The sequence below is a fragment of the Ursus americanus genome, chromosome 2, assembly GCF_024610735.1.
Source record: "Ursus americanus isolate L20-20 chromosome 2, mUrsAme1.1.p, whole genome shotgun sequence".
In the NCBI taxonomy this organism is placed as follows: Eukaryota; Metazoa; Chordata; class Mammalia; order Carnivora; family Ursidae; genus Ursus; species Ursus americanus.
In genome coordinates this window covers 15490383-15498857 of record NC_142128.1, presented here as the reverse complement: position 1 = coordinate 15498857, position 8475 = coordinate 15490383, and the positions used below count along the sequence as shown (strand labels likewise).

At 41.6% G+C, this 8475-nt stretch overlaps 1 pseudogene; it reads right to left on the bottom strand.

Annotated features, from left to right (window-relative positions):
• Window positions 1-1587: 1587 nt before the first annotated feature.
• Window positions 1588-3013, bottom strand: LOC123784780 (E3 ubiquitin-protein ligase RING2-like; annotated as a pseudogene).
• Between the last annotated feature and the right edge of the window lie 5462 nt (window positions 3014-8475).

Sequence of the window (8475 nt, the reverse complement as noted above, 5' to 3'; positions counted from 1 at the left end):
TACTGTGATAATATAGACTTGGAATCAAGACAATGAAGAAAAATAATACACAAGTCAATTTTATTTCTGATCTGTCTTCACAAAGCTTTCTGGCGCCAAATGCCCAACACCGTCCCTCAATATAAAACTAAATTAAGAAGAGTAAAATGACTCTTACTTGCTGACATCCTACAGAATTATCTTTCACTAAGGCAAGGCTCAAGCTCCGTTAACTTGCTTCTCTAGGGTGTGATTAGCAGAGCACCAAATTTATAAACTGATAGAACCACTCAAAATGCTGAACACACTTTGCAAACAGAAGCAAACGTCCCCCCCCCCCCAAACTGTTAGTTCCCTGTGCCATGTTATTCTTGAAACTTACATGGTTACCTATAAGAAAAAAATTAGGGAAGCTTTGAACTTTTTGTCAAGACTGAAGTGCAAAATATTTCCATATTTTAATAGGAAAAAACATCAAACGTATAAAGGAACTGAAGTGACAGTAAAGCTAAAAAAAAAAAAAAGCCCCTTTAAAGATATACTTGAAGAGGGGCTCCTGGGTGGTTCCATCAGTTAAGCATCTGCCTTTGGCTCAGGTCATGATCCCAGGGTCCTGGGATCGAGCCCCACATTGGGCTCCCTGCTCAGCGAGAGTCTGCTTCTCCCTCTCATTCTGTGTGCACACTCACTCTGTCTCTCTCAAACAAATAAATAAAATCTTTAAAAAAATAAATACATACTTGAAGACTACAGAAGACCAATTTAATTTTTTTCTTCAGTGAAATCTGTAAGTGCACCAGGTTTTCATAGAACTTGACATTTTGTTTATTTTCTTTTTCCCAGGATCAGAAATTCCAAAATTCAAGGGAAAAAATGGGGAAAAAAATAACATGGTGTGACAAATGGACATTAAGTTCATAAAGACCCTTTTTAAAAAAATGAGATATTATGGAAGAAAATACCATGAAAACAATCATAATAATATGAGAATTGTTTTTTAGGCACAGTAAATTTGAGCCTTAGTCTTCATGAAGATACTGTAGCTTATATAGGAAACTATAAATATATAAGACTCTGGGAAGAAAAGTCAAAATACATATTATTTAACATTCTGTAGGCCTAGAAAACTTTTGAGGGGAGGAAAAAGGATAGCCAACTGAATGTTCACTTAAGAATATAGAACTATGGGGGCACCTGGCTGGCTCAGTTGGTAGAGCATGTGAGCCTTGATCTCAGGGTTGTGAGTTCAAGCCCCTCGTGTTGGATGTAGAGATTACTTAAAAATAAAATCTAAAAAAAAAAAAGAATACAGAACTACGAAAAATTGCTGGGTCAAAAGGGTGCTCCAAGTGGAATCATAGTTTGTGAAATCATACAACTTAGATATATTTTTAAAAGGAAAGAAAAAGTACTAAATAATTACAGTTCCTTCCAAAAAGGAAATCTTAAATAAAGGGGAAAAGATTCTAATAGTATAAATGAGCCTGGCTCAGAAAGCAAACCGAACAAAGTATCCAAGATTCTGTCCATAAAAGTAAATTACATCTTTAATATGAAAGAAATAGGCTATAAAAAAACTTCATTCCTAGACATGGTTTTAGTAAAAGCTCATTTGTACTCTTTTGCGGGTGCATAATAAAGTTCCATGGGTTTGTTCACTTTCCAATATTACTCACTGATCAATTGCAAAGAAAAAGAACCATTTAATACAGTGAATGCCCACTGGCTGTTGCTGTGTAAATGGTATACTACGGCTTCTCACTGGCTGTAACAAGGTTCATCTGGTTTGGTTTTCCTTCGCTTCCAAGTTCTTCTAAAGCTGACCTCACAGGGGCGCCTGGGTGGCACAGCGGTTGGGCGTCTGCCTTCGGCTCAGGGCGTGATCCCGGCATTATGGGATCGAGCCCCACATCAGGCTCCTCCGCTATGAGCCTGCTTCTTCCTCTCCCACTCCCCCTGCTTGTGTTCCCTCTCTCGCTGGCTGTCTCTATCTCTGTTGAATAAATAAATAAAATCTTTAAAAAAAAAAAAAAAAGCTGACCTCACAGCCAGATACTTGGATCCGTGATCAACAGTGGCATTATCTTGTCTGAGCACTCTCACCTTTTTCTATTCGTGTGGAATGAGGCCTGAATACTTACTCAATTTCACTTGCACCGTCAAGTACCGGATCAGTGGCCACTCTTGCATTGCTGTTATCAAGCTCACACCGCGGATCATCAGATGCTTTGGTCCGTTTTCTACTAGGTTCTGCTTCCTGATTACTGTGTCTCAAAGCACTGCTACAGTGAGCACTATCACTGCTGTCCTGTCTTCTGCTCGACTCCCATGTTCAGTCTGTTGTTTCTTGCCTTGCTGTCATCTGTCCATGGCCTGTATCTTCAGTCCTTCCCCAGTGCTGTCGCTGACTGCTTGCCGATCGTGGCGAGTTCTCTCTCTTGACGAACTTCATACTCACCACAACTTGGGTAAATTTTGCTGATGAGTGCATCAAAGTTTGGGTCTGGCCTTAGTGATCTTTCAGAAACTAGCATTTTCCAACAGGTAGGATATTCTTTGTTTTAAAGATTTATTTATTTATTTTAGAGAGAAAGAGAGAGAGAGAGAGAACACAAGTGGGAGGGGCAGAGGGAGAAGGAGAGAGAATCCCAAGCAGACTCCATGCTCAGCGAGGAGCCTGAGGTGGGGCTTGATCTCACGACCCTGAGATGAAGACCCGAGCCGAAACCAAGAGCCGGACACTCAACCAACTGCACCACCCAGGCGCCCCAGGACATTCTTTATTGCCACTTCCGAGGGCTGTAATAGTGCATTCTGCACAAAAACGACGTAAACGCTCCTTTGCAGTCATGGTGTTCTTCAACGTATCCACACAAACTGGGCACATGAATTCACTGTGTAGACTTGGAGATGAAACCACAAATTCTAACCCATCCGTTATTGCCTCCTGAGGTGTTCAACGTAATTCATAAAAGCTGAGTTCCCATGTTCTGCTTACTGGTTGAGTCCCATTTGTCTGCACAGCCTGAGACATCGCGGCTCCTGCCCCAGCCCCGGACTTGCTGGCCGTGGCCAGATCCGGATTCAGGGATGAGCCGCACAGTATCAAAACGTTATTTCTTAATGAAAAATGGCCTGAAATGAAAGTCAGCGCTAGATCTGGTGACTGAAATTTAGGAAAAGCTAAGAGGCATTTACTGATTTTTTAGCCAGAAGACTATTTATAACTTTCAAATGCTGTATGTCTAGGAATCATTACGAGTCTGAAGGATAACTTAAAAATTTCAGCTAAACTAGACTGAAGTAATATTCACGAATTTGGGGATTTGTGAAGGTCTCAGGACTGGACCTGTGAATGCCAAGAATCTATTCTAGGTTCCAGGGGTGCCTGGGAGGCTTAGTCGTAAGCGTCTGCCTTCGGCTCAGGACGTGATCCCAGGGTCCTGGGATCGAGCCCCGCATCGGGCTCCCTGCTCCACTGGGAGCCTGCTTCTTCCTCTCGCACTCCCCCTGCTTGTGTTCCCTCTCTCGCTGGCTGTGTCTCTCTCTGTCAAATAAATAAATTAAAAAAAAAAAAAAAGAATCTACTCTAGGTTAGAATCCCAAATTTGCCTTGTCACAGGGACAGTATTTTAAAAATCCTGCCGTTAACGATCACCTTGTTTTGGGGAGCCGGGTAATCGTGGAGCTACTCCTTTGTGCTTTAGTCTCACTGCCGTAGGAGACTCAAGCAAAGGTGAGATATTTTTATACTCTTTGCTTCTCCATCCAAGAAGCCTCTGTGTTCTGAGTTTGTGCTCCCCATCCTTAGAGGGTTCCTAATGGCTTTTATGTTGCAAAGCCGGGAAAAGAGGGAGTGCAAGTAGGATTGCCAGGTAACATATGAGATGCCCAGTTAAATTGTATTTCAGATAAACAACAGATAATTTTTAGTATAAGACCCCCCCATTATTTGTTTATCTGACATACAAATTTAGCTGCACATTCTGTATTTATATTTGCTCAATTTGACAGCCCTAAGTGGAGGATACAATTTATAGCTCCAGGAGTCTTTACCCTGCTCCCCCACCCCATAAGGCTTTTGTTTGGGAGGGTACGAATCAGTTCAAATAGACTGTAGTGAGGCTGGAGGAAGTGGAATGGCAAACTCAAAAGTTGGAGTCCTGGGGATGGCCTCTGGGGTTGGGTTCAGTGAGGGTCTGGGACCTGGGCTTTATGGCCACGTGACTCCTGAGAAAGTCCAGCTGGCCCAGGGAGCCGGCCGTGGGGGTGGGTGTTGTGGAAGCTGACCTGTGTGGTGGCTGGGGAGCCACATGGCCCAAAGCCCTGCCAATAATCCTACATTGTTGTATGACTCAAGACAGCGAGCAACGAGGGACAAACGGACTTTATCTGATACATTTAAAGTGACTGGCACAGAGTAAGTGCTTCAGTGAACATTTAGAACAAATGGAGTAATATGATGTTTCTTGAATTTCCATAGCATACATCAAAATAATACTCATTGTATTTCCATTAAAGAAGTTTCTTTCGGTGCCTCCTTTCCTGAATGTCCATGGATTTTGCTCTCTTAGGGCATATCTACTTTGGCACCAGGCATAGCAGTCACAAAATCCCCATAGCATCAATTTCACTGTCCAAATTACAGAAAAGTACATACTATTTGAGCGCCACAAAAATATCACAGCACCATCTAAAAATGGTTTCGGCCTGTTTTTAAAACATTCTCCAGTACAATATTTTAGCACAGCTGAGATATTTGGAGAATCCCTTGGAGGTTTGTGATAAAGGAATGTGGCCAGTATTTTTCAGTTTACTCAGCCTAATCACTAAATGATTAAGAATGCAAATCATTTCTATACCTCCAGGTATATGTGTGATTTCGAACATGGCGGATCCTTAAGGTAGACTGTAAAGAATAGAGATTGAATGTTCTTTCTCTGCTGCGAGCAAATCTGCCAGACAGATTTGCTGGAGAAGGTCATTGAGCCTCTCCGAGCTACAGTTTCTTCTTTGGGCTCAGAATTAAATATCACTAAGGTTCTTTCCAATGTAAAGAGAATGCTATTTGCTATTCAAAGACCTGGTTTTTAGTCCTGGCTTTGCCAGTTATTAGCTGTGTGACCTTGGGCAAATTATAAAATGTCTTTCAACCTCTGACTTCTCACTTGTAAAATGGAGATAATAACACTTCCCAGGTTGTTTCAAGGACCAAATAAACCAATATAGGGGATAACACTTTCTAATAAACCATGAAGTAATAAATTAATGCAGAGGTATCAATTTTTATTTTTAAGAGTAGCTGATCATAGGGGTACCTGGGTGGCTCAGTGGGTTAAGCATCTGACTCTTGGTTTTGTCTCAGGTCATGATCTCAGGGTCGTGAAATGGAGCCCCTCACCAGGCTTTGCGTGCTCAGTGCAGAGCCTGCTTGAGATTCTCTCTCCCCCTCTCCCCCTCCCCTGGCTCACGCTAAATAAATAAATAGATAAATAAAATCTTGTTTTAAAAAGAGTAGCTGATCATAAAGCAAAACAAAACGAAAGTTTTTTTTTTTTTTTAAGATTTTATTTATTTATTCGACAGAGATAGAGACAGCCAGCAAGAGAGGGAACACAAGCAGGGGGAGTGGGAGAGGAAGAAGCAGGCTCCTAGCGGAGGAGCCTGATGTGGGGCTCGATCCCAGGACGCTGGGATCACACCCTGAGCCGAAGGCAGACGCTTAACCGCTGTGCCACCCAGGCGCCCCAAAATGAAAGTTTTTATTTGTGGTCTTGGTTTCTTCAAAAGTCATGAAAATAGGAAAACTATAAATGTACTTACTGGGCCTTTATAGCAACAGGCACTCAGTTTAAAATATTCCTGACTTATAATATATAAAATGGTACACTCTGGGAAGGCTTGGCCATAGTGAAGGAATAGAGCCTACCAGCTGTGATACAGAGGAGCACTAAGCCAACGGGAAGGAGCAGCTTATTTATTGGGGCCAACGAGGCACAAAACACAACACATCAGACGACCATGAAACACTTTGCTTCTTGGAACCTAAAAAAATCATACTTCTCACTGGGGGCAGATTCAAATTATATACAACAATTTTGATGGACTTGTGTGGGGAGTGGAGGGAGGGATAATCTTAAGTAAAAAGAAATCTGCTTGACTATTCCATGACCTGAGTAATTTAAGCATGCAGTGCACTGAAATGAAGTTGGAAGTCCCAGTACCTTGGACTGACATTCTTGGTAATGCATTTTCTTCTACCAAGAGTCTGTAGACCGCTCCATGGGACCCCAGTATTCTTTAGAAGCTATAGCGGAGCCAGGGGACGATTCCCAAGGGTTATTAGAGTTTGGATATATGCGTTGGGTGGGATTATATAATATTGTATCTGTCTGGGATATATGATTATTAATTCATGTCAATTAGTTATTGAGTTATTAGTTGTTGACTAATTGATTCAGCCTTTAGTGGGAGCTACTGTGTGCTAGGCTTTGTGCCAGGAGTTGAAAACACAAAGTTTAGTAGGACTGGCCTTACTTCAACTAGCTCACAGTGTAGTGCAGGAGAATGATATAAAAACAGATACTATGCTTATAACTCAAGGTATGAACTGCATACGTCTGCATTCTACCACTTCTGTTTATTCTTTCTGAGTCTCGGTTTTCCCATCTGTGAAAGATGAGTAATAACACTTCCCTTACAGTATGTGCATGGTTGTTTGTGTAGACCCTGGCTTGCTCCTGATATGTCCTTGTGCCCCTCCCCCACATGGAGAATGGTTTGGCGATGGGAGAAGCCTGTGCTCTCTTTTTGAGGGACTGATTCCATATGGCTTTTTCAGGTTACAAGAACTGAGCAATCTGAAGACTGGGAGACTTCTTGTAAGGAATTCTAGTACCCAGCCAGCTACTCTATTATTCTTGGGGTCTTTACTTCTCTCTCTGATTTCCATCATCAGCCCTTCTTTGGGTTTTGATTGGATCCATTAGTCACCATCCAATGGGAGACCCACAACTAGAAGACACAGTTAGATAGGAGAAGACTCACCAGCCAATATAGAAGACCCACCAATGGTTCAGACTCCAGCCCAGAGAAGTCCGTCTAGCTATGCTAGACATTTTTTTCCAAAGGCCAATATGAATAAAGGCTGATATTTTTCTTTCTAAGTTTTTATTTTATTTCCAGTTAGTTTTAGTTCCATACAGTGTTATCTTAATTGCAGGTGTACAATATAGTAATTCAACATTTTCATACATCATCCTGTGTTCATCACGACAAGTGGACTCCTTAATCCCCATCACCTTTTAACCCATCCACCCATCCACCTCCTCTCTGGTAACCATCAGAGAGGTAATTAAGAGCCTCTTTCTTATTTTGTCTCTCTTTCATTTTCCCCCTTTACTAGTTTGTTTTGTTTCTTAAATTCCACATATGAGTGAAATCATACGGTATTTGTCTTTTTCTGACTTATTTCTTTTTTTTTAAAGCATATTTTGTTTTTTGTTTTTTGTTTTAATTTTTTATTTATTTGACAGAGAGAGACAGCCAGCGAGAGAGGGAACACAAGCAGGGGGAGTGGGAGAGGAAGAAGCAGGCTCCCAGCGGAGGAGCCTGATGTGGGGCTCGATCCCAGAACGCCGGGATCACGCCCTGAGCTGAAGGCAGACGCTTAACCGCTGCGCCACCCAGGCGCCCCTCTGACTTATTTCTCTTAGCATAATACTCTCTAGCTCCATCCACGTCATTACAAATGTCAAGATTTCATTCTTTTGTATGGCTGAGTAATATTCCATTGCATATATACACCACATCTTCTTTATGCACTCATCAGTTGATGGACATTTGGGTTCCACATAATTAGTCTACTGTAGATAATGCTGCTATAAACATCAGGGTGCATTGATCCCTTTGAATTAGTATTTTTTTATTCTTTGGGTAAATACCTAGTAGTGCAATTGCTGGATTGTAAGGTAGCTCTATTTTTAACTTTCTGAGGAACCCCCATACTGTTTTCCAGAGTGGCTGCACCAGTCTCCATTGCCACAGCCTCGCCAATACCTGTTTCTTGTGTGTTGATTTTAGCCATTCTGACAGATGCGAGGTGATACCTCATTGTAGTTTGGATTTGTATGTCCCTGATGATGAGTGGTGTTGAGCATCTTTTCATGCGTCTGTTGGCCATCTGGATGTCTTCTTTGGAGAAATGTCTGGTCATGTCTTCTGACCATTTTTAAATTGGATTATTCATTTTTTAGGTGTAGAGTTGCGTAAGTTCTTTATATATTTTGGATACTAACCCTATGGCAGATATGTCATTTGCAAGTATCTTCTCCCATTCTGTAGGTTGCCTTTAGTTTTATTGATTGCTTCCTTCACTGTGCTTTTTATTTGATGAAGTCCCAATAGTTCATTTTGCTTTTATTTTCCTTGCCTCAGAAGACATATCTAGAAAATGTTGCTATGGCTGATGTCAAAGAGGTTGCTGACTGTGTTCCC